Here is a 26,954-nt window from a genome sequence, read left to right as displayed (position 1 = left end):
CCTCATACACAAACACACGCCTGAATTTTAAAAGGAGTTCGTTAAACGTTGCGTATGTAAAAAAAAAAGTAAAAATGTATTATTTTATTTAAATAAAAGAGAAAGATATAACATAACCCGGGAACAAATAAAACGTTTTAAGTAACTAATAATTTTTATTTTATTTCTAAATCCAAACACGTAAAAGAAAAAAGAAAAACAGCGTTTGTACGAAAGTAAATACCTATTCTCTTTATAAATTAAGCTCGATTTCCTTTCGTGAAAATTTATTCGGAGTAAAAGTCGTTACCGATTACCCGGTAAAGGAACCCGCAATCAATATTTTGAAAACGATGCTTATTTTACGCTTTCAAGATTTGTTACGATTTCTTTCTATCCCGGGCACGGCTAATTTGTTGTAAATGCGGCATCGTAACCGTAAAGCCAAAATTTTACGCATCGGAGTTTTTGTAGACGTGATAAGATCCCCCTAGTAATAAAATACGGAAAAAAAAGTTGTAAAAATTTCAGGAAGATACGTGCTTACTTGCGTCGGCCTGTATTTTCATTAATATCTACCGGCCGGCTCGACATATCTTCGAAAACGGCTCAAAAAAGCTCTATACATGGGCCGACGATGGCAATCGATTTTTAACAAAATTAAAAAAAGGAGTGGAGTAGTTTTAGGATCGTGTAACGTTAAGGATTTTTCTTAACGTAGCCTGAGATTATTCTCAGTTTTTCGTATATCTGAAATATACTACGGTATATTTTCATACCGCTCGTTATAAAATCGTTAATCGGTAATGCGCTGGCGTCGAACTACGTTAAGATACCCTGATCTCCTGAGGATCGTTAACGGAATCTAATTCCTGGAAACGGTTTTACTTCGGCTACTCTTTTCTATAGGCTTGTTTGCGCCTACAAAGGCTTTCTCGGCCGACTTTATCTCTCTCTACCCGGCAATTTTGTGTTTATGACCTGTAGCTTTCGCTTAGACGTCAACTGGACAGCGGCTTAAGTTTGAGAAACCCGTTCGAATAATTCCGATTTTGGTATTATTTGTGAGATAACTTAAGAGGGACTCCGCCTAGGTATTGTTTTTTGTTCGATAATTATATATAAGGTATAACGTAGAGCCTAGGGTACAGCCGAACCTTTAAAAGTCTTATGTCGAGTACCGTTTAGCTTTTTTAGCTTCATTCTTTTATTATATGTTGACGCGTATCGGAATAACTCCGTTATATGTTTCGACAACGCAGTTATTCCGAAACGCGTTAATATACAATAATAAAATGACGTTAAGGAAGGAAAACGGTATTCGACATAGAAATCGTAGTGTTCTTGGCAGAAAATATAATAGTAATTGCTATCTTAATAACAATAACTTTTAAAAAGGGTTCATTCGTCTGCAGCATTCAAAACACTCGTCTATCACGTACTTTTATAATTTACGTTTAAAAGGAAAATTTTTGTTCAGCCCCTTAAAAAACAGAGAAGTTTATTATCGATCCTTATAATATTTTTGAGTTATATTTTGATCGACGAGTCGATCGATAAATTATTGAACTACTAATTTATCGATTTTCTTTACGAATCGAACGCAGACATGTATATCAGCGAGAAGAGGATAGATTATTATTGATAAATTGCCGGTCTTTGCTGGGAATTGAACTTAAAATCGTCTAAATTAGAAGCCAGATGGTGACCGCAATACGTGAACGACTTGTCGGTCGGTCGGTTATATGTTTGTTATTTTGTCGGTGTGTGGTTGGTTGTTTGCAGTGGTAATTCTCAATCAGTGTCGACAGCTAATTACAGTGGTTGTATATACATATATATATATATATATATATATATATATATATGAACATACACACACACACACACACATACATACAGATTTCCTCTCGTTTTGGCTCGTATGTGTCCGTGGCAAATATGTGTGCGGTTAATTAATTAAGTCAGTCGCTAGAGTGAAGTGTCACACACTATTACACATTTATACAGTAAATGTCAACAACTACAACAAGAGTTTGTGAATGCTGCACGCACTCACAACATCGCAAGTTTAGCTTTCACCACTTCTCTCTTTTTAACCGTAATAATTTCTTTCCTCTTTTAAATGTATTTTTAAATAGTAGCAGTAATTAATTAATAATTATTTACACCTATGTATTTAAATTTGGTAAATAGGTATCGTAAATTAAGAACAAACGGTTTGATGAACTAATTTATCGGATAGGTCTAAAGCGTGGGTCTTTTGTCGATTAACTAATTAAGACGCGATGTGCGTGTATTAAATAAGAATATTTGTGTCCGCACCGATGACGACAGTTAATCGCAAAACGATCGGTGACTATTATTTGTTTGTGTTCGTTTATATTCTCTCCGACAGTAGTTTACGAACTATTTTAATAAAAATTAACGGGAAATGTGTTCGGTTATTGAAAGGAATGCTTCTTCAATTTCAAAGAGAAATTTATCGATTTTTAGTTTTTATCGACATTTAAACTGTTTGTTCTGGTCTTTTATCGATTTCGAATGTTTTTACTTAGCGTCTTCTATACTTGAATTTGCTCATATTTAATATTAATTGAAATGACGCTGGGTATGCGGATTTAAATCTTTATTACACAAAACTTAAACTTTGAACTTTATACGGTTTATAAAATATGCGCGAGATGGATTTTAAATTATGTAGAGATTTAAACGTTAGATTTTCATCCGCGGTAATATTCAATTATTGCCTCTTCCAAAGAAGGCCAAAGATATTTACATCTACAAATTTTTCTGATTATAAGAATAAAGTTTGAATTCAAGGCGATTACTAAGACGGTGAAAATATGATGTATTTAGTTTTATTTAGATTTAGAGATAAGAGATTTCCATCGCGTCATTGTTGGCAAAAATACACTTATCCAAATATTTTACTAATTTCTATAATAAAACTGTTTCATCTGTAAAGTTTATTTTATAGTCTCGATATTTAGCTTTGCCGATCATTTACATACAATAAGAAAGAAATTCTCCTGTAACATAATTCAAAACTCGAGGTTTAAATTTCGACCGTTTTGTAGAGTGGGAACTGTATTAAAGGTTTTGGCCAAATAAAGAAAGACGGCGAGGAATTTATTGTTATTATTTATTAATTCAGGTTAACGGCTGTCGATTTTATGAAATCGAATAAGGAAGGCGTCCTCGGCGGATTTAATTTTTTAAAACTACACCGGTTAACTTATAGCAGCATTATGTGTTTTATTTTCGTTGTTATCTAGATGTTTTATGTAAAAATGAAGCAAACATTATTTTAATGCATCCACTGTTCTGTATATATTATCTTGTTTTTTTTCAGAACGTATTGGGTTACGCTTGAACAGAAAAAATTATGTTTCCTAGAAAACTTGCCGCATGAATTTGTTTTTTATTAGACATAGCTATTTTAATTATGGAAGTTTAAACAATTTCTGTTACGTTTTCCCTTGAATTATAATCTCAGATTGCACTTTACAGATTAAACAATAAATCTTTTTTCATATTTCAACGATCGAAAATAACATTTTATTCGATTTTCGTGGAATTTATTTTTAATTTTTAACGGGAAATGTATTCAATTTTAACGGAAATGGACCTTCGTTTTGAAAAGAAAAACCGTTTCGTTACTTTCTGGCATGCTAACTGAGGATGCGTTTTGAAACTGAGGAAAGTTTGAAGGTATGAAAAGTAACGCTTCAAAAATTGTAAATTTTCATATAATTAAAAATAAAAATTGTATACGAGTTTTGTTTCGTGTTTGTTCGGAAGAGATTTTTTTACAACCCCTATGGATGTATATTTTAAAACGGACTCGTATAAAAAGAATCGAAAATATACTAATTAACATAAATCTCGGTATACATTGAAACAATTTATTCTGTACGACAGATAAAATCTATCTATCGGCTTGTAACTGTAAACTACGCGTTGTATCTTAACAGAAAGAACGTCAAACGTTTTTCTTTACGCTATCTGATCCGTTCTTTTTACAGTTGTAACGCGTGTAAAGTAACTGAGATACAAGAAAAATCGGTGAAAGGTACAGAGAGGCATCGAAGACGGCTGCTTTCTGTGACTATAATTACATAGCCGGTCTGTAAGATGAAAATAGCGAATATAACATTTTTAGGGGGCTGAATATCACTTGCGTTTCGGTGGATTTGGCGTGCCGATATCTATCAGTATATTCAGGTAACGAACGGGAAATCGCTTCACCCCTACCTTTCCTAGTAAGCCCTGATAGGAACGCAGGCCAGACTTCGAAATTTAGATCGGGGTCTGGAGTCTTTGGAAATGAAAGACCTAGCAGAGAGTTTGTCGGCGGTTTTCATCTTGGCCGCTGACTGCTCGATTCCCTGCGGTTCAGGTCGAGAGAGGCTTGCTCCGTGGCGGTTCAGGGAATTGTCAGCCTTGAAACAGGCTGTATGTCGCTTAAGGAGAGCGTATCAACGTGAGGGTGATCCTGAGCGGTGGGCGGTCTTTGTTGCAGAATACCGGGACCGCAGATTTTACTGCTTTCATAAGGTTCGTACGGCGAAAAGGGAATCCTGGCGTTCCTTTGTGCACGAGCAGCGGAACAAGACTCCCTAGGGAGCCGTATGTAGGGGTTTGGGACACAAACGAAGGAAGGACTCTCTAGACCAGGCTTGGTGCGGTTTCAGGTACGTCTGGAATCTTGCACAGATAACTAGACGATTTACTGTCTGACGACAACGAGACTGGGGAGACCGCATACCATTTGCGGGTGTGGCGTAGGTTGCTCGTTTTAGTGGGAGAGCGTTGTCTTTGGAAATTACTGAGGCCAAGGTGCGTCAAGCCATCTGTAGTTTAGGTAGGGGTAAGGTCCCAAGTTTTGATGATGGAATAACGGCGGAGCTCCTTGTTCCCTCGGTACGGGTAAGCGTAAGAATCATCACACGTACTTTCAATAAATTGTTGTTTGGTGGATGCTTCCCGGTTTGTTGGAAGAAGGGGTTTGTTAAATTGTTGTAAAGGTGGCGACAAGGATCCCACTGTTAGTTTGTCGTATAGGCCTTTGACGTTACTACCGGTTATTGGCAAAGTCTTTGAAAAGGTTCTGTACCTTCGCGTAAATGAGAGGTTCACCTCGCGTGGCTTATAGATGGAGAACCGGTACGGGATTCGTCCCGGTAAAAGTACTGAGGACGCCATACTTTGTGGGATGAGTGTAATGACGACTAGTGAGATGGAATATGTCCTGGGAATTTTCCTAGACATTTCAGGCGCGTTTAACAATTTGTGGTGGCCCTCGGCCATTTATCAGCTGCAAACAAGAGAATGCACTGTAAGTAAATTGCAGGTAATGCAAAGTTACTTCAGTTATCGGGATGTGCTGTTCCGCAAGAGCAGGCATGAGGTAGGTAACCCACCGGGTTGGTCTAGTGGTTAATGCGTCTTCCCAAATCAGCTGATTTGGAAGTCGAGAGTTACAGCGTTCAAGTCCTAGTAAAGCCAGATATTTTTACACGGATTTGAATACTAGATCGTGGATACCGGTGTTCTTTGCTGGTTGGGTTTCAATTAACCACACATCTCAGGAACGGTCGAACTGAGAATGTACAAGACTACACTTCATTTACACTCATACATATCATCCTCATTCAGCCTCTGAAGAATTATCTAATTATCTAAACGGTAGTTACTGGAGGCTAAACAGGAAAAAGAAAGAAAGAAAGAATGAAGGCATGAGGTAGGTAACAAGCGTTTCAAGGGATGTTCCCAGGGCAGACTGTTAGGTTCTTTGTTGTGGGTGGTGGAGTTCGATTCTCTTCTGCGGCTGAGGTTGCCCAGCGAGTGTCGCATTGTCGCTTATGCTGATAATGGACTCCTGCTGGTCTAAGGATGCTGCTGTAGGGAGGTTGAGTTCCGACCCGTTTAGGCTTGCAAGGTACTCGAGTTGTGGGGTCATCAACATAAGATGACTTATGACTTTCAGCCAGGAGAAGACCAATATGCTCCTCAAAGGCCGTTTGGTAGTGAGGCGGCAGGTTCGCGCTTCGATGGCAGGCCAGCGCATAAAAAAAGTTCAGGCCCAAAAATACCTCGGGGTGTTTCTCGATGAGACAATGCAATTCAAGATGCACCTTCACTACGTTGCGGAGAAAGCCCATAGTGTCTATTTTGGTATTCGGCGTGTGGTCAATTCCGATTTGGGTATTAATTTTAAGACCGTGAGTATCTTGTATAAGGGCGTCTGCGAAGAAGTTATGCTACACGCGGCGCCTGTTTGGGCGGATAGGCTAAAGTGTGAAAGCTGTCGGCACATATTGATGAGGACTCAACGCCTTATACTTTTAACGGTAGCGGGTGGCTACCGTACGATTTCGCGGGAGGCGAGCTTGGCGATTGCGGGCGTGAAACCGACAGATCTGATTGCGTCAGAGTGGCAACAGCATTATGTCACCAGGAAGTTAGGCGAGTTTACTTCTGACAAAGTTCGGGATATTGAACAATACGGTAATGCTTTGTGGCAGGCTAGATAGACGGGGCACAGGGCGGACGTTATACGCACGGTCTGTTTCCTACTGTTAGTTTGCAGGGCACCTGTTGGGTACACCCGAATAAGTACTTGATCTTTCTGGGCATGGCGCTTTCCGGGACAGGCTGCTGAGGTTCGGCCTTTTGGGCTCAGAGATGTGTCCGCAATGCGGACAATTGGACGATGTACATCATGTTCTGTATGTTTGTTCAAAATATGAGTTGATACGCACTGAGGCTATCTGTCAGCTCGATATTATCGGGTCGGCGCTGGATCTCCGTATCGATAATAGTTGAGAATTTTATACACTATTTGGCAAAAGAAAGGATTGCCTAGAGCATTTAGGGTACCGCCTGGGCCTTCCCGCGTTGTTGTTTTATTTTTTTGGTAATTTGTAAGTTTGTGTTGGTTTTTGTTTTGTTGTAATTGCGTGTTGAACTCAATCTTTAACCTTCGGGGGAAGGTAATGGGTTTTTTGTTCCTTTCCATATTTTGTTTATTCAGTCTTGTTTTAGACTAACGTAAGGTGTGTTTTGTTTTTAGTCTTGTTGTTTTTTAGGGATAGTAGTACATCGTTGGGAATGGCATTCGCATCGGTGGCATCCTCATCGGGCAAGAACAAGGCTGAGAGATGCTTTTTGCCTAGGTTTTGAAGATGACCTCCGGTAAAGCCCGTAGGGGCTAGGTACGAAGGGGGCGGCGTGGCAACCGCAACTGTCACATAGCGGTTGTTTCCCCTAGGTCAGGATCGGAACGTTCGTTATTCTTGACAGCGGTTTCGTAGTTTACCAAAGGGATTTGCGATTCACGTCGGGTCGACTATACTGCTATTAGTGTTGTAGCGTTTAATACGGGTACAGTAGATGAGATGTACGATCGGATAATTCAAAAACTAATCGTAAATAGATTTTCTTATCGTAACATTAGATTATATATTATTGCGGGGGATAAAAATACGGATGAGATGGAGTTAAAAAAATGAAATAGGGATATGAGATTACGAATCTTTTCAATTTTAAAGATCAAAACGAAAAATCAGTGCGTGGAAAATCCGGTAAAATTTTTCACTGCCGTCCGTGAAAATAGCTTCAAGCGATGTTCCGTGTCGTTGTACTACCCCGTGCGACCGTTTTATCTCTGTCTATCTGTTACTGTTCTCTTTCCGTTTTTTTCTATCTCTCGTTCTCTATCTTACACCTCTTAGTTCGCCGATCTTGTTGTTTCTGCCCTTGTTAAGAGTTTATCTATCCTTTTTTTCCCTTTGACATTCAATAATGTCGTCCGTATTTTTTTATTCGTTAAGCAAACATCTCCCCCGTTCAAAAAAAGGATTACTAGAAAAAAAGGGAAGCTATGGAAATGATTTTTATCGGATTTCTAATCGAGTTTGTTCATACCTAAATGATTCTTTTCTCATCGGAAATTGTATTTTACCGCTATTTATTTATTTTGAAACGCGTAAATTCGTATGAAAAATTGTTTCCTACGATCAAGGTTATCCTTGTCCTTCATTATCGATTAATTGTATGATTTTAATTTTTAAGCGTTACTATTCCAAACAATTTCGTAATCTTTTTTTTATTTTGTGTTTTTTTGTTGAAAAAAAAATTGAACGTTCATTTTACTAGAAAATTAAAAATAATTTCGTTTTTAACTCGATTATACCTCACCTAGTAGTATCGTATCGATGGTGTTTTGTGATTGAAGATAGAAAAATATTTTGGTATGAAAAGGTTAAGAAATGAAGTGCATAAAGTAGTCAAAAAAAACCGATGTAAAAAAATATTAATGATAATAAAATTATTATAGCCTATGTAAGGTTGTAAAGCAGTTTATTATCTAAAACTTTATATAAAAAGCCGGTGGCTAAGTATTGCGAGACTTTCTCGACTGCGCCGGTCAAATCACACGTAATAAAATAATTTCATCTTTTTAGAAAACAATAAGTAAATTGCAGGTAAGGCAAAATTACTTCGGTTACCGGGATGTGCTGTAAAACAATTCACTAACAAGTTTAAAAAACTTCTTTTTTGTAATCATATAAGTTAATATAAACAACAATTTACACTTATAAATAAAATATAACCAAAAGAAAATTATTCAAAAAACATTTTTCATCACATTTTAGATTCGGGGTCAATAATTTAAAAAAAATGTAGACATTTCTTGGTAGAATATAGATGTATATATAATGTTACTTTCAAAAAAAATTAAAAAAAAATGTTTAAACAAAAGGGAGATAAAGCAGAAGAAAAAAACAACATTCATTTCAATTTTGAGAGGTGGGGACTTACTTTTGAAAAAAAATCTTTTTTTTGATTATTTGTATATGCATTGTAGGTAAAAAATTTGCTTTTAAAGTTTTCTCTAAAACGCCTCTGAAGAAATTGAAATTTGTTTTTTGGCGATATAGAAATGTTTAAGCCAAATTTGAAAAACATTTTTCAAATGTTTAGTCAATCTTGAGATATAAGTTAAAAGCTGTGCGTCACACATACGTTCCTTCATTTGTCCGCACATACATATAAATTTATTTTTTCATCTTGAAGAATTAGTTGGACTCTAATACGAAGTAAAGATTTGTATATAAAACCCGATACCTCATTTTTGTCATTGTCGCTGTAATTTTTCCTTTAATATATTTTACCTAATTCGTTGTGAAAGTAAAAATTATATATATAATAGCAAAAGTAAAATGTGTTTAGCGGTCGGAAATAATTTTAGATTTAAAGTCAGATTAATGTAATTGGTTAGTTTATATACATTTTTTATATTTATGTTGTTTCTTTTTTGTCTGTGCTCGTGTTAAATCGAGCTAATAATTTGTTTATAGATGAACGATGATTTCGGGTATGTCGAAAATTAGCTTTATTCTGCGATAAATATCCGGTCAACAAATAACGTAAAGTTATTCCGTCGTGTTAATTGACCTTCCGTAGTAGCTAATGTTCTGTTTGTTTGTTTATTAATAATGGGCTAACTATTGTACTGGCGAGTAAGTTTTCCCTCGCGAACGGCTTTCGTTTGCTGCGCTTCCTTTATTTATTATATAGTCGAGTTCGATTCGAATTACTGTCGATTTCATTCAACGATACGATAAGCTAATAAAAACGTAATCCGTCGATTAAAAGTATTAGTTTAATTATATTTTGCCTTGCCGGTTAATGGAATCCAAACAAACAAAAAAATTAATCGAATTCGGGTACGATAAGTAAATTAATAAGCGACTCTTCCTCTTCGTTATACGCTGCCGGATCTGCCTGGAAATAATACGAGGTGTGTTCAGAAAATAGCGGAACTTTATTTTTTTAATCTTTATTATTTATTTTACAGATTATTGTCTTTGTCCTCTTCAAAGTACTCCACTCTCGTACTCATGCACTTTTCCCAGCGGTGTTTCTACTTCGCGAAGCTGTCCTGGATAACTTCATTTGAAATGGCCTTTAAGGTCCTAGACGAATTCGCTTTAATGTCATCGACAGACAATTCGCCAAATTGTCTCGTAGATGTCAAATTATGAAACTATAAATTTATCTGTACGTATGCTGTTTAATTGCGATCGTTCGTTTGTCTGGTTCGGTGCTGTTCTCCCACCCGTTCTTATTTGCGCTAATCTTTTAATCTCAGAGTATTTACTACTTTCTACATCCTCTAATTATCTGTTCGATTATACATCCCTTTTCTTTTGTCTTCTGCTACGGTTTTTACCTTTTACATATCCGTTCGCCACCAAATTAACTTAACATGTGATCTCTTTAAATTATGGCCGAAGGTGCTTGTTCTTGTCTACAAGATTCTGTCTCGAATTTCTTTCCTTACCTATTTACCTTTAAAACTTTTCGATTCGTATTTTATCAAGCCGGCTAATTTTCAACAACCTTTTATAATACCGCCTCTTTCTTTGAAGGTATTTATTATTTTCATATCCTCTTTCTTAGTATCTACGTTTCGTTATGATGAAGTGCTGTACACTGCAAATAAATCTTTTAAAATATCTTTCTTATTCTTATATTTATAAGAATATCGTAGATACGGTTCTTTTTATAAAAATATTCAGCGCATTATTATAGTTTAAATTCAATTCTCGTGAAGTTATACCCGTCCCTTTAATATCTCCTCTCATTTATTCGATTTTTCAAAAATTTTACCAAATTAAGTTTTCTTCGAATACGCAAGTCGCTACATAAAATTTCACATCGGTAGGTTAAAAACATTGCCGAGATATAAGCACAGAGGTCAGCAGACGTGCTTATAAATAGAATTCTTGAATATAACGGCGTTTTTGAACTTAAAGTACTTTAGAAGTTCCAGAAATAAACAAGATAAGAAGTATTTATTTTTTAACCGATCGTAATATTTCTCTCCTGTTATATTCTACAATGTAAATATTATACTTAACAATATTTTAAACCTGAAAATAATAATGCAAAATGGATAATTTTATCTGGGAAGTTTGGAACAAAGATTTCTAATAGATTGTTATCTATTAACGAAAATTTCAGGATGACTTTACGATTAGGATATTTTTTAACTATAATTTATTTACAACGGAGCTTTTCCCCTCTTTTGAAGACTATTTAGTTTTAAAATTTACTTCAAGGTAAATTTTACAATATTAAAAAAAATAAAATTATCAAAAGAAAAAACACAGCAAAAGGTTGCGTAACATTTTCGATGTTGCCGTAGTCAGATTTCTATTTGAAATATTTCATACGGGTTTTAATTATAAATTATTTAGTTATGCGATGATATTAAGAAAAAAATTGTGAAAAAATTAAACCGCTCGGTAACTCGTCTCGATCAAATTACTTTTTTATCATCAAAATTTATACCGTATTTATAATATAATTGCTAATAACATCAAACTTTTTACGAAAAAGATTTTTGCCCCGTTTGACACCCTTGGCCCGAAATTACATTTAATAACACCTCAAATTACATTTTTAATAACACCGATAACTTCAAACGGAGATAAAGCGGCAGAAATTGAAAAAAAAATAATAAATTTTAAGTTAGATCCCGTGCGACCCGCTTTCTACAAAAATTCCCATGTTCGCTTTAATACTGGATTTTCAGTCTTGAAACTTAAAATTAAAAAAAAAACTGATATATTAAGTACGAGTCCCATTCAACCCCTTTTTCGGGACTTAAAAGTTTATCTTCTGGAATAATTATTTACTTCAATTAGGTGGCTCGATCTGGTGCATGTTATTCATTAAAATTAAATCGGTAAACATTACCGTTTCCTCTTTTTTGATTTTGTCAAAATTTTAGTGCCATCAACGCCCCGTGTATAAAAATGTTCGAGCCGTTTTTGAAGAACTTATGTTTTTTTAGTCTGCACAGATTAATCAAAATAAAGGCAAACACGTTTACGTACGTACATACGTGTTCTGGAAATTTCTATTCCTTTTTTAGTGTTTTTTTTGATCGAGGGACTCTTGAAATGTAGATATTAGCAAAAACCACGATATTAAAAAATTTTGGCCGATCGCTTTATTTTCCGTTTATAGCGAGTTGCTGTAACAGTGATAAGAGGTACAGCTGAAAAAATTAAAATGTGAAAAATTGTTGGAAATATTAAAAAAAAAATTTTAAATGGAAATAAACTATTTCAACGAGATTATGGACTTTTATAAATAACTATTGATTCGTTACGTGACATCGGCTTATTTCTTCTACTTCCTTGTACGACGTAAAGGAAGTATTGTGATAGCGAAAAATTTCGGTTTTCAGATTTCAACGGAGATATCCATTTTGACCGTCCCTGAATCCATTTTGACTACTTTCGGCGTGATGTTTGTATCTTGCATAACTCAAAAACGATTAGCCGTAGGATGTTGAAATTTTGAATTTAGGACCGTTGTAACATGTGCACCTTCCTTTTTGATTGCGGTCGACCGAACTAAAAGTGTCCAAAAAAAGTCTAAAATCTCAAAACTCTGTATTTTGAACATTTTTTTAACCGCAGTAATAAGCCCTCATTGAGAGATTTTCAACGGTATTTCATCACCGGTACTTATTTTCATCGATTCCAGAGTTACAGCCAAATAAAGTTTATTTAATGAAAGATTTGGATGTAACAAAGGAAGCACTTCGGTTCAAATCAGACTTCATCTCCTTTTTTTTAATTTTTTTTTTAACTTTTTAATTTAAATATATTGATTTATTAATAATTATGAACCCGTGATTGTAAAAACAATACAATACTAATTATTCAATAACAATAAAAAAAAAGAAAAAATCCGAAGCTATTAGTGAAATATAATTTTATGTACTTTACAAATGTGTATATGTAAATTAATTGGGATTATTACATACGTTTATATGTAATAGATTCGGTGAAACATCTGATTTAGAATCGTATTATTTTTTGATTTTCTAGTTAATTTTATCTATCTTAACGTTAACTACAGAGTTACTGAAAAATAGACCCTCACAAAAACAACATATACACTGAGGCATACGTGCCTGACCTTTAATAAATTCCAAAAATTCTATTTTTTGGTTCATTACTCCTCTGATATTGCCGGAAAATATTTTCCCTAAATCGGAGTCGATCATCATTTCGTTATTTGTTTTTTGTTGCCGATCGTTTAATCGTTCTTTGGTTTGATATAATTCTTCTGATCTTAATCTGTGTACACGTTCTCTAGTTTTCAAATTTTCTCTCTCTTTATATTCATCATCCTCTCTTAATCTTTTTATTCTTTCCTTGGTCTTTTTCTTCCTCTTTATATTTATCATCTTCTCTTAATTTTTTTATTATTCCCTTGTTCTTAACATTTTTTCCTCTTCATATTTATCTTCTTGTTTTTTGATCTGTATTTCTTCACGTTCTCTTTATTTTTCCTATATGATTGTTTCTTTCTCAATTTTTATCGTTAATCAAATAAATAATCCGGTAATAAAAACTGAACATTTTACACCGCAAGGTCGAAATTAACATTTTTAACCGGTATCCAGGAGTTCTCTAAACGGAATAGTTTAATTATTATTAACTTTTATTTATACGACGCACCGGAAATCTGAAACTATATACTGTATGAAATATAACTAACCGTAAAGTAGCAAAAACGGATTCAATTTAATCCGTGCCGTATATTTCAGTTTTTGTTGTTTGTACGTTTACGCGTATGCGTGCACGCAAGCGCTTGTAAATTATAAATACGAATAAATGATGTATAAGATTAATTAACAATATAATAAGGTAGTATTAGTTTGTTTGTCGGTTAAGTTCGGTATTAAATTTATCCTGAAGGAGAAATTGTATTCCCGCGAGTAGTTAAGTACATTTTCATTAGTTTGTATAGCTTGACGTCATATAGATTTAATTCATTCCTTATTAATAATGTAGGGCGACTATCAATGTTAGTTTGTATATAAAGTCATTCGTTATGTTATCGTACGTAAATGTAAATTACTTTTCGAATTGCGGCTGGTTCTCTAAATTTTAATTTTTAGCAGCCTATTTCAAAATATTTAATAATAATGCAATAATGAAAAAAAACATTTTTTTTTTCAAAAAGAGAGGTAGACCTCTAAATGACATAAACCCGTAGTTACAGTTCAAGATGATCCTCCGAGCGACAATAAAATTCATCGATGGCGTAATCGGTTTGAAACGATTGGGTACTACTTATCTATCTAAAAGGATGAGTACGAAACGACTGAGAGTGTCTGAAGAAAATTTTGAACGCGTCAGGTATTCTTTCCTGCGTAGTCGTAAAAAAAATCTGTTAGGAAGCCCGGCTGCGATTTAGCGATGTTAAGTGTGCGCTGTTATACAGAAACGCTTACGTATGCGTCCGTACCGTTTACAGATGTTACAAGCTTTGAAGCTTCCGACTTCGCGATCGAAATATTACGGCATGAAGACGTCGACTTTTTTGATGGTATCTTGTTTAGCGACGAGTCATTTCATATTAGCGGTTAAAGTCACGGACCTGATTTTCGTATCTGGAAGGTCGGAAAATCCAAATGAATTTTTAAAATGCGAAAGGGGCTTCCCAAAATTAAACGGTTTTGCGTTTTGTCGGCAAGTTTATGAGCCGTTTCTTTTTTCGTTGAAGCGAGCGTAACAGGAGTTGTTTATTTGGATATTCTACGTGTTCGGCTGTTTTCTCGATTGCAAGACGGACCGGAAAATTTTATTTGGCAGCAAGATGTTGCTTCTCCTCGCCGAAATAACTCTGTACGGGATCGATCGAATGACCGTTTTCCCGACCGGCGAATAGGTAGGTACGTGTACGATTACACACCTTATTTGCGGTGGCCTCTAAGGTCACCCGATTTGATCCCGCGTGATTTTTTCCCGTGCGGGTTTGTACACGACCCGTTATCTACTAATCTACCCGATTTGAGACGCCGAACTGAAGCAGCTGACCCTTCCATTACCACCACACATGCCGGTTAAAGTACGGGACGGATTTTTTTATCGGTTGGATGCGTACCGTACCGTTGACGAAAGTCGGTCGCATTGAATAATTGTAGGAAGAAAGTGTTACTCTTTCGTGTTATTTACTATTCATCACTGTAAATAAAAGTTAAGAGATAGTAAATAGCTTTAAAATCCTGATATAATTTCTTACACACGTACTATTAAAAAAAAAAAAAATTAGTTTAGGAGGTACAGTTAGTCTCCCGACATTTTTAGTACTGTGAGACGACTGATAAAATTAAAAATAAGAAAAAGATAAAATATTATTTTTACTAATTTCTTAAAAAAAAAATAAATAAAAGTAAACTATTATTATATACTATAAATAAGTGAGCTATAAATAAAGTGAACTATTTTAATGATAAACGAGTAAACGCGGTGTAAAATACACGCCTTGCCGTAAGATTCTTCACGATTTAATTGTGAAATCGTATCGTGTAACAGACAAACCGAAATAATTGTCGATGACAGACCCGTTGCTCTATTTTACGTCAGACGAGGTAGGGTGGTGCGGTTTAATTTAGATGGGCGTATTAATTCCTACAACACCAGGTATCGGATGAATGAAAATCCTCACCGGTTGTTTGATCCTCCACTTCAGGGATGAGAAAATCTGTGTGCGGTGTGCTGTTACTGGTAAACGTGTAGCGGGGGCAACATTTTTTAACCCGACTGTCACTGCAGAAGTGTACAGTACAATTTTTGAAGCTTCTAAGTCGATTAAGGATCGTGAAAAAGAGTACGGGTTCTTCTAACAAGACGAAGAAACGTGTCGCACGTCAAACGTTTCAGTAGCGCGCGTGCACGCGGCTTTTTAGAGAACGAACTGTCAGCAGAGAGCGGTGACCGAGTTTTTCTTCGGGGCTATTTGAAGGATAGAGTTTACGAATGAAATCCTCACACTGTCGATTCGACAAGAAATCGACGGCATTGACAACAATGTTTTGTGTCGGGTGACTATGTGTGATCATTTGAGGACAAAATTGCGTCGCTGTGCAGGGTGCTTCTACGTACATACTTTGTAAAAATCTGGTTAATATGTAAACTTTTACCGTTGTAGATACAGAATTTAGTTAATTCTACGTTTTCATTTTACGTTTAATTCGTAAAATGTTACATACAGTAACCGGTGTTTGGTTTGTAGCAATTCGGTTTTAAGTATTACTCTGTATCACAAAATTTTCTAGGTTGATTTTTTTACGATCAAACTTACAATCTGTTATCAAAGTTTATTAAATAATAAATAAGGTATCAAATAGTTCAAATAGTTTTCTACAGAGGGCTTTGTATTATGAAGACTGTCTTACCCGATATTATTACGAATTATATTAATGTCGCATTTATTCAAAAAATATAATATTTCAAATTTCCAAAAAGAATTTCATACTACAGATGATTTATTTATTTTTACCCGATGATTTCGTCACATAAGCTTGAAGCTTTCCTGGGATATGGAAATGGAATTTTGTAGCGTATGAAAAATGCCATGCCCGACCGGGATTCGAACCGGGACCTCGGATGAAGGCCGAGACGTTACCATTTCGCCACAGAGATCGGCTTCAGTAAGTTAAAATCCGTAATTATGTCATTATATACTAAAAATTATTTTAAAATAGCGGCTTATACTTTGAAGTTAATTTGAATATCACGGTTTTGAAATCGTAAAAAATTAATTTTTTCAAAACTAAAAGAAATACTTTATCCTTTTCCTTTAACCAAATTAAAATTTTTGTTTCTATCAAACGCAATATACAGTTATAAAAATTTTCGTCGGGGAGGTAAGGTTAAATAGAATAAGAAAATTTTAGCCGTAATGTATCGGTTTGTTTTATTTTTAGAAGTCCTCAATTTTATAATACTAGTTTTTCATTTTTCGCTCCCGTAAATCATTTTACAAATGAAACTTTCGAATTTTTAATTAACATAACGCTTAGCAGAAGAAGAAAGGAAGCGAGAAAGAAGAGGGGTGAAGTTAATAGTCGATAGATGTGATGAAGATCTAAAAAAAAATCATGGGGAAGAAGGAGAAGACTTGCGACAGCAATCGATGGAGACAACGGTGGCGTAAGGGACCGCCAGACAGAACACCAGATGATGATCGTAGGTTATTCCTTGTTATCCAAATTTTTTATATTTTGTAGTTATTTATTTTAAAAGTGAATTTAATATATATTTCATTTGTTAAGAACGATTGAACTGTTGTGAATTAAAGAAGTTTTAATTCCTATTAAAAAAAAGATACTCTCTTGCCTGGAGGAAGGAGTGACTCCTGGTTGAATCTGACGATTCATTAAGATATAGAGGTAGGTTGTGCAGAGTTAAATTGTTTTTTAATTTAAACATTTTAAATAATCGTTCTAATTCGTTCAATAATCGGCGGTAGGGGTTTTAAGTGTAATTTTATATTATTAAACGTGTTCATTTATCGGGCTACGATAGAGACGTCTAATTATTTGCACTTGTTATATAGATTAGCGGCTCTGTATCAATACGAATTAAAAGGTAAATTCACTTTCATTGCGTCCTTCCTTTCCCTGTTGTACGTTATCCTCAATCCGTTCTCTACTTTAATTAAATCTGCTAATTCATCGACCTTTGACTGATAATAACCGAATACGGGATCGTATGTGAAAATTTTTCTGTTAGGTTTAATCAAAAGTTTAGTTTAGTTGTAGCTATTTTCAAACAGTATTAGCTTTAAGAGCACATTAATTTGAATTTTCTTCACCGTCGGTCAGTGCATATATTATTTCTATTACTTTATTATAAATTAAATATTATTTTTCTTACCTCTGCGAACTTAATGTTTCAGAAGCGCTCCTGTAACACAGAAAAATATACATAGATTATTTTAAATGCGTATTTTGGAATGAATAAATTTCTTAGCTACAGTTATTGAACGATCTGAATAAATAATACAGAAAAATACTTTCATTTTTGTATCTCAAAAAAAAATTGACTTAAAAATCTTAACGCGTAAAAGTCATAAACTTTATAAAACAATTGAAACCGACCCTAAAAAAATTTTTTGTTGATTTTTTTGAAGTCGGCTTTCAATTAAATAATTAACAACTTTTCCCTAATTTGTTTCTGACTTTAGACCGTCAAAATCTATCGTTAAGCGATAACGTTTTACTTATTATTGTTATAAATTATTACCGTTATAAAATAAGAAAATAAATCGGAAGAAACTTCTTTGTAAATAAGTAGATAATATTTTTATTCTTATCGGTAAATAACTATAGATTATATAAATCACTTTAGTATCGGACAGATGTATGCTACTTGTCGGCCTCCTTAGCGCGAGCGGTAGCGTCTCGGTTTTTTTTATCTGGAGGTCCCGGGTTCGAATCCCTGTTAGGCATGGCATTTCCACACGCTACAAAATTTTCATCTCGTTCTCCGAAGCGATACCTAACGGTGGTCTCGGAAGCTACAAAGAATGGTGTACCCTACTTCACCGGTAAAAAAAACGAACTATTCCGGCATTTGTTTGGATGAACCAAGATAAACCACGGTATAAAACCTTAATCAGAGCAGCATCACAAAATACAAAATTAATTATAAAATAGAAAAAAAAAACACGTGATTAATTCTTCTTATTGTCAATTCTGTGATCGGTTTGCAAGTCCCTTCAATTCCATGTAACTTCCACAGTCTGATTAATGCACCTCGGTCTTGGCTTACCCACCGGGTTGGTCTAGTGGTGAACGCGTGTTCTCAAATCGACTGATTTGGAAGTGGAGAGTTCCATCCCTAGTAAAGTCATTTATTTTTATATGGATTTGAATACTAGATCGTGGATACCGGTGTTCTTTGGTGGTTGGGTTTCAATTAACCACCATCTCAGGAATGGTCGAACTGAGACTGTACAAGACTACAATTCATTTACACTCGTACATATCATTCTCATTCATCCTCTGAAGTAATATCTGAACGGTAATTCCCGGAGGCTAAACAGGAAAAAGAATGTCTTTGCTTAACTCTAGCGTTTTTTCCTTCTACAGTATGTTTTATTATCGTTTTAATTACCGTGCCTTAAAAATTAGTCATGCCGTTTACCTCTTTTTTGCTTTAAAATATTTAAGAGACAAGGCTATACAAGGCATAATAGGCATAAAATATAACAGCCGCGTTTTTGAGGCATAATAGGCTCATTCTTTAATTTTTAGAATAATCGACTATTCTTTTTAAGCTTAAGGATAAGTAAACATTTAAATTTTTGAAAACATCGGGCTATATCATGATCATGTTTTTGGGAGCCAGACCCAGACAGCTCATTTTTGTATCGTGAAAAGACTCGTTCTGTTAACTAACAAGTTTATCAGCTTAGGCTGTCTATTTTTTTGCAGTTGTCAAGTTTTTCGATATTTCGCGTGAAATATCATATTTCGAATATCATATGCTTTTAGAGAATATATCTTTACGCTACAGTAGTTCAATACTAATCCGCGATGTTAAAGAAAATCTAATAAAAGTATCTTTTGAGTAATTAAAAAACGTTTTTTACCGATGTTATCTGGAAGAAAGTTATTAAGGGAGTATGACATCATCGCGATAAAATAGGATCTAAATCATCGAAGTCTGAACATTAAGTTTGAGTGGTATCGTTCGGATAATAGTAGACTTAGAAGAGCTTGTTTTTCGTACACGATTGCTATAGAAAACACTTCATTTTTCACCAGTGCTGTTTTTTTTGTATAATTATCAACCGCTAAAGTAATATAACACTGTAATATTTCAATTTACATTTTTAATTAATTCTCTACGTGTTCTAGATAAGGTGTTAGGTCTTCAATTTTTAACAAAAGTTAAATTTTTCTATTCTGAAATCTAAAAAATCTTATGTGGACACCACATGACTTCGTTGTACGCCTATAAAAACATATACACATTTTTTTTTAATAAAAGGTACATAAAATTTTATTTCATTAATAAGTTTTGATTATTTTTCACATATTTTTTTAAAATTGTTATTATGGAATTATTATTTATTGTAAATCTTTTTTACAATCAGGAGTTAATAAATCAATCATTTAAATTTAAAAAAAGCTAAAAAAATATGTATATGTATTGAAGTCAGATTCGAATGGATGTGCGTTCCCCTTGATAAAAATATTTCATTCATTAAAACATTATTTGGCTATAACTCTGGAATCGATAAAGTCCACATGATATAACGTCGAAAAGCTGTCAATGAGGGCTTATTACGTTAAGAAAGAGTCCAAAATCCAAATTTCTTTGGATACTTTTGGCTTATTCGATTGCAATCGAAAGTGGAGGTGCACAACTAGGTGTTACAACAGTTCGAAATCCAAAATTTGAACATCCTACGGTATAGTTTTTGAGTTAAGCGAGGTACGTACGTATAGGCGTCACGCCGAAACTAGTCAAAATAGATATTTCCGTTGAAATCTGAAAACCGAAATTTTTCGCGATCACTGTACTTCCTTTATTTCGTACAAGGAAGTAAAAATAAAAAGTGTTAGAATAAAATTATACGAAGAATTAGTTAGGTTTAATAGGGTCGTAATATATTTCAAATGAGATGACGTTGTTTAAAATTTCACTTTTGAAAACCGCAATTTTTGAATACAAGTAGTTTTATTAGGGCGGATTGTAGTCCGCTCTAATCAAGTTATTTTTTGAAAATAAAACGGTTACTTTTCGTTTTGTACTTTATAGAATGAACAGTAATATTAGCTTAAATTTTATTATTTGTTTACAAACATACGGTTGAATTTTTTAAAAACTATTTTTGTCGAGATATTAATTTCATAAATTTAATTTACCGCTAGATTATTAACAGAGTTGTACGCAATTAATCGATAGCGATTAGTAAGAGTGGAAAGATCAAAGCCGGGTGTATTTTCCTTCTTTTTTTTTAATTTCAGACGAATAAAGTAGTTACGGAGAAGAGAAGCGACACAATACAATTTTTTTTATCGCAATGAGTATGATTACCCGCGGGTATTCAGCGGGTAGTGAGATTCGGGGAAGGATAACGATAAAAGTATCTAGGGTAAAGGAGTTTTAAGGTTTCGCCAAGACCTATTCTACTTTTCTGTGTTACAATGGAATTCTACTCGACTCCGTCGATTCTCTTTTGAAATAGAAATTTAAGAACTCTCTCGGGAAACGTTTTGGATTTGCTCCGATTGATACCGGATGGAGACATCTCAATACGTTATAGCTTTATATACTACCGTCTCCCTCCTCGGTCGGATTAAAATAGAGTCGGTCAAGCTCTTTTTACCGACGTACACGCACACACATATTCGACGGATAATCCTTCTCTTTTTCTTTCATTCTTCCATTTCTGTTATTGAATTTTTTCATCTTTGCTTTTACCTTTAGTCGTGTAATTCTTTTTCACCTCGGTTTCGTTTCTTTCCTTAACTTATTACGGCTGTTATTATGTTAAACGAACGATGTGCGATCTTGAATTTATTTTTCGTCCGTATCGGATCGGTTAAAATTTATGAAGACTATAATTCAAAGTTTCTGAATAGACGGTCGATGGGTTTTATATTTGCATACGCAAACGTGTTTTTATTACGGTATAAAATGGAGTTAACGTAGGACAGGTGTAATGCGTCTATACCGCTTTATATATTTGTATTTATCCGATGCACTACACGTTAATTGGAAACGTTTTGCTTCTGTATACGAAATGTATCGGTGTAATACAAGAACGGTAAAAAAGTAGTATTATTAAAAAAAACCTGCACAATATCGATTTCCATATTATATTACTTTTTAAAATTTTTGCAAAAAAAAAAATAAAAAATATAAAACAGTGTAAAATGATACGTAATTTTTCCTTCATTTCCTCGGCGAAATAATAGGAGAGAAAAAATAGGTCCAATAAATTTTCATTAATTAATAAATTTAATTAATTAATTTTATCTGCCTTTCAGCGAAGGGTTATTCTTTGTAATTATAAATATAATCTAACCAAACTTAACCTACGCTAACCTTGACTAGGGAGCGTAGGTTAAGTTCGGTTACATTGAGAAGAAATCTACCTGCCGATTTGGAAGAAAAAATGTACAAACAATTGCACATTTTCTAATTAGCCTATGGTTGTGTAGGCTTATTGCAATAAGCCTGAAAAATATAAACCTGATTAGAAGAAATTGCTAGATAATTTTCCGATTTGCTGAGCGCATTGCAAAATGTAGTCTCTACAATAAGCCTAATTTTTCAATCGCTTACGACATATATATATTATAGTATACAATATCTATATATATATATTGTATATTATCGCAATACGTACTTGCAAAAGTAAAATAGATCGAGTGTTACTAATAAAAATGATTATAGCAGCTCGATTGTTAAGAATTTGTCGGTATGTCCTGAAAAATTCGAGACACAGAACCCCCGGAACGCACTAAAACAATCGAGATGTACGGTGATTGGTTGTAGGATCTATAGGCGTGTTCTGTTGGCTAGGAAACAGTATACAATGTTCCCCATCCGCTGCCGATCATCACAAATTACGTTATTATCAATGATAATCAAAACAACATTAAAAAAAAAAAAAAAAAAAAAAAAAAAAATTGTACATGATGTTATCAATATATCTTGTATAAATCAGTATTTCATCTTAATCGGTTTGGCTTACAGATTTGAAATAAGCTGGTTTAAATTAAAAAATCTTAAGTAAAACCTATTCATCTGACGGGCTGCAACATGTTCACGCGTGAAAAATGAATAAATGATGTAAAATTAAAACAAGAATTTGTAATTTACAATCGATGTAAACCGGTCTGATTTTTTTTTCAATACTGAATAAACGTTAGGTATACAAATTTAATATATTTAAGTTAGGATTTTACAGTAGAAGACAATCGATTGTGTAGAAAAAGTTTAAATAAATCTAAAGTTTTAAGATACAATTTGATTTAAAAGTGTTCTTTCAAACGATCCTCTAATAATGGTGACAAATTAAACTATTTTATGGATTGAAGTTAAGCTCGTACATTGTGAAAGTTAAATGATAAGAACATTTTTTAAATAGCGTTAAACTCCGTTGGCGCAAACGATGTTACAACTGTAATTTTATAAAATTTTCCGAGCGTAATAATCAATGTCGTAATGAAGATTAATATTCTAAAAGATAATTTATTTAAAAAAGAAGAGCCAAGTCTAGAAAGTACGGGATAATCGATGAGTATTTAAAGGGATTTCAAGCAATTCTGCATCTGTTTCTAGTTGTTTTTTGCATCGTCGTTGACAAAGATGAAAAAATAATCGAATTCGAAAAAAATATATTGTTTTACGATTTTCTATTATTAGTTTTCTTGAAAGTTTTTAATCTTTTAAATTGTTTTTTTATTAAACAAAATAAACGAGAATTACGATGCTTGTTTAAGGTTATTTCCCTCAATTTAACTGTATCGGGTGATTTACAAACGACTACACAACTTTAAAAGTACGTAAAAGTTCATTTAGGTAACTTACAGATTCGGTTGAGGTCTCGTTTCAAAGTAAAACCCGTCAATCTCCGATTCACGTATTTCATTAGTACCGAATTCGACTACCATTGCTGTCGCCAGTGTTGGTAAAAGTGAATATATTTACCGGCGGGGAACGTGCCGGCTGTGCATTTTGGTTTAACGATTTGAAGCCGGCAATTGCAGTTCAACTTAATTTTCGTAGAGTATAGTAGGGAGTCTATTAGTAGACGTATAGTTTACTTACGGCACCAAAACTTTGTCGACACAGGACGTTCTGTTAAATACTAGGACGCCTACGCGTCCCTGAAGCTGCTGTTGAATAACTCGGAAAAAGCTTTGCACGTAGTCCGAAGAAATCGACTCGACGTGCGTCACGTGAGAACGGCATTCCACTGACGACTGTTTGGCGCGTATTATGCAAACGATTGCACCTTTTTTTTTTTTTTTTTTTTTTTTTTTTTTTTATATTCCCACCTACTCCTCTGGAACGGATCTACAATCAAGTTTGACTCGCGCCAGAGGAGTGTCCTTTACTCTAGCTCGCCTCCCCGCCCGCCGGCTGTATGTCCGGCACGGCAGATCAGTTCACCGGTTAGCTCTTTTATTTCGTAGGTGGAAATTCCACCTACGACAAGCCGTCATCAGCGAGCGGTTTCTTCTTGACGAGCTTCCTCATCTTTCTTCTTTATAACTGCGGTTATAAACGACGAGATCACATTAAAGTTATCCTCGTTAAGTAGCATTTTATCCACCACATTCTCCGTAGATAATGGCCCTATACGTCTTACACAGGATTGCCTGCTTTCAGTCCAACGGTTACATTCAAATACTACATGTTCAGGGGAATCATACGCCCCACAGTAAGGACAGTTGTTGTTATCTACCCTTAGTCTCGCACATAAATAGGACCTGAACGACCCATGCCCTGTAAAAAATTGCGTTATCCAGTAATTTATGTCCCCGAACTTCCTTTCTATCCACGGTCGGATCAAAGGTATCAAACGACGTGTCCATCGTCCCGTGTCGGCTACATCCCAACGATGTTGCCAATTACGCAGCATCTCTTCATATGCTTCTTTAGAAGGTTGTCCACGTGCTATACTCACTCGCATCTCCGCCAGTTGTTTAAGCGGAGGAACTCCTGCAATTACGAGTACTGCCTCGGTGGAGACTGAAGAATATGCGCATATCACTCTTAAGCCCATGCGCCGTTGAATTCCTTCAAGGGCTCTTCTGTTCTTGTCGGCACTCAGAGCTCTTTCCCAGACTTGTATACCGTAAAGTAAGATGGAATTAACTACGCGAGCGTAAATCTTACGCTTCGCAGTTCTGGATCCTGTCATTACCGAGTAATCTGCTAAGATTTTTGACCGTGCATTCAGCTCGTTTACATATTTCGTTCACGTGTGCCGTAAAACTCCTCCTCTTGTCAAGCCAGATCCCTAAATTTTTTGGCTGAATTCTGTTGCTGGACAAGATTACCCCCTACTCGAATTAGGATGTCAGATATTCTCCTACGACCTGTCATGACTACGTATTTTGTTTTACCATGCGAAAGTTTTAAGCCTTTAGTGGACATCCAGACTTCTGCCATTCGTATCGCTACGTTTGCCTTCTCCGATACCTCTACTTCAGTTTTTCCAGTAACAACCAAGGCCAGGTCGTCAGCAAAAGCCACTGGGAAAACACCCAGAGGATAACTCAGCTCGAGAATTCCGTCATAGACCCGATTCCAAAGGAGTGGCCCCAAGACAGAGCCTTGAGGCACTCCACACGTCACTTTGAAGCGGAAGCAGGATCTACCCTTGTGACAAACAACAAACCTATCCTGCAGGTAATTCTGGATAATTCTTCTTAGGTATCCAGGAATATCCTTATTTCTCAACGCTTGTAGGATCGCATCCCATTTCAGCGAATTAAAAGCATTGCTCACATCAAGCAATATCACAATTGGTATCTTCCTGGTGCGCCAAGTACCCGATGCCGCTTCGTCCACCAGACGTATAACTGTCTTAACAGCACCCACCGTAGAACGCCCCTTACGGAAACCAAATTGTGCATTAGAAAGGCCACCGTGTTCTTCAATCGCATTTTTCAGCCGCAATTCCAACAATCTCTCTAGGAGTTTGCAGATGTTATTGATCATGCATATAGGTCTATATGCTACTTGTAAGTCATCGGTCCCCGGTTTCTTGATAAGGGCCAACCTGGACTCTTTCCATTGCATTGGAATACAACCATCTCTCAGGTTCTTATTCATGATATTAAGAAGCTCTGCAGGCATCCTCTCTGATTATCTCAGAGATTATCATCTCTCTGATTATCTAATAATCTGATTATCTCGGCTGGAATGCCATCTGGCCCGAGTCCCTTATGTAGCTTCAGTCTTTTCACCGCCATTAATAGCTCACTAGCGTCAAGAAGTTCAAAGTTATTATCCAAAATCTCTTCCCGAATAGGATCCGCTTGCTGAGGAAATAATTCCTTAACAACACGATGGATCTTATCGTCTGTTAAGGCAGGTAATCTCTTCCCTAACTTGTTGGTAACAATTTTAAAACCCCTGCCCCATGGATCAGCATCTATATCTTGACACAGTCGCTTCCAGCAACTGGCTTTAGCCCTTTTAATTGATGCATTATATGCATTCCTTGCTTCCACGTATACCTCACGCGCAGCATCCCTTAATCTAGCATTCTGCCTACCCGATCTTTGGTAGGCTCTTCTTGCTTTCCATGCTGCCTTCCGTAGTTGTTCCAAATCAGGCGACCACCAGTAAGCATGTTGCTGCCTCCGGGGATAAACTAAGACCCCCGCTTTTCCGCATTCCTCTTGAACTTGTTCCACAAAGTCTTCGGGGGACATATCGCCAGCAAGTCTTAGGATTATTCTGTCCCTAAACCGTAAGCATCCTTTTTTAGAGACGATCAGCCTTCCCGACATTACACGAATTTCCCTAGATCGGGAAAACGATTGCACCTGAAACCGAATAAACTAACCGCGGTTCAACGCATTTCAGATGACAAAAATGTGCTCGGCTGCAGTTTTGTGTGGAAATGATGGATTGGATTGCAGACGACACATTTTTAGGCCGTGTAATTTTTAATACGTGTCGTCGTCTCACATCAGCGGCAGGGCGAATACCCAGAATTTCCGAATATGAGATCGCGAAAACCCTCGCGTAACTTTGCGGCTTATTCGTGTAAGGTCAATGTTTTTTGTGCCCTACGGAAACGAAAACTGTACCGTATCCTTTATCTGGACGCGATTCAAAATTTTCTAATTCCTCAGTTAGACGATGATGATAAAAATGGACGCCATTAATTTCAGCAAGTCGGAGCATCACCTCATTACCGCTTAGAACTCGGAGACTTTTTCGATACTCGATTCCCAGGTCGGCGAGTCAGTCGTGAGGTCGTGAAATCGCACGGCCATCTCGCTTTCCAGAATTAACCCCGCTAGATTTTTTCTCGTGGAATTTCATTAAAGATCGGGTTTACGTACCGGCTTTGTCTGTTGATATTGTTGAGCTACG

General features: G+C 35.5%; 1 protein-coding gene across 2 annotated transcripts in view; it reads right to left on the bottom strand.

Moving 5' to 3' along the window:
- LOC142328072 (phosrestin-2-like) overlaps nt 1–26,954 on the bottom strand; it is a 726,802-nt gene that overhangs the window by 47,828 nt on the left and 652,020 nt on the right. The window contains exon 1 of one of the 2 annotated variants that reach the window (XM_075371545.1): nt 17,745–17,768. The exons of the other annotated variant lie outside the window; for it this stretch is intronic. The gene's annotated coding sequence lies outside the window, so the exon portion shown is untranslated. Of the gene's footprint in view, nt 1–17,744; nt 17,769–26,954 lie in introns of those variants that run through there. 2 annotated transcript variants of the gene reach the window in all.

Source organism: Lycorma delicatula, chromosome 7 (genome assembly GCF_047948215.1).
Source record: "Lycorma delicatula isolate Av1 chromosome 7, ASM4794821v1, whole genome shotgun sequence".
In the NCBI taxonomy this organism is placed as follows: Eukaryota; Metazoa; Arthropoda; class Insecta; order Hemiptera; family Fulgoridae; genus Lycorma; species Lycorma delicatula.
This window is presented reverse-complemented; position numbering and strand designations above follow the sequence as displayed.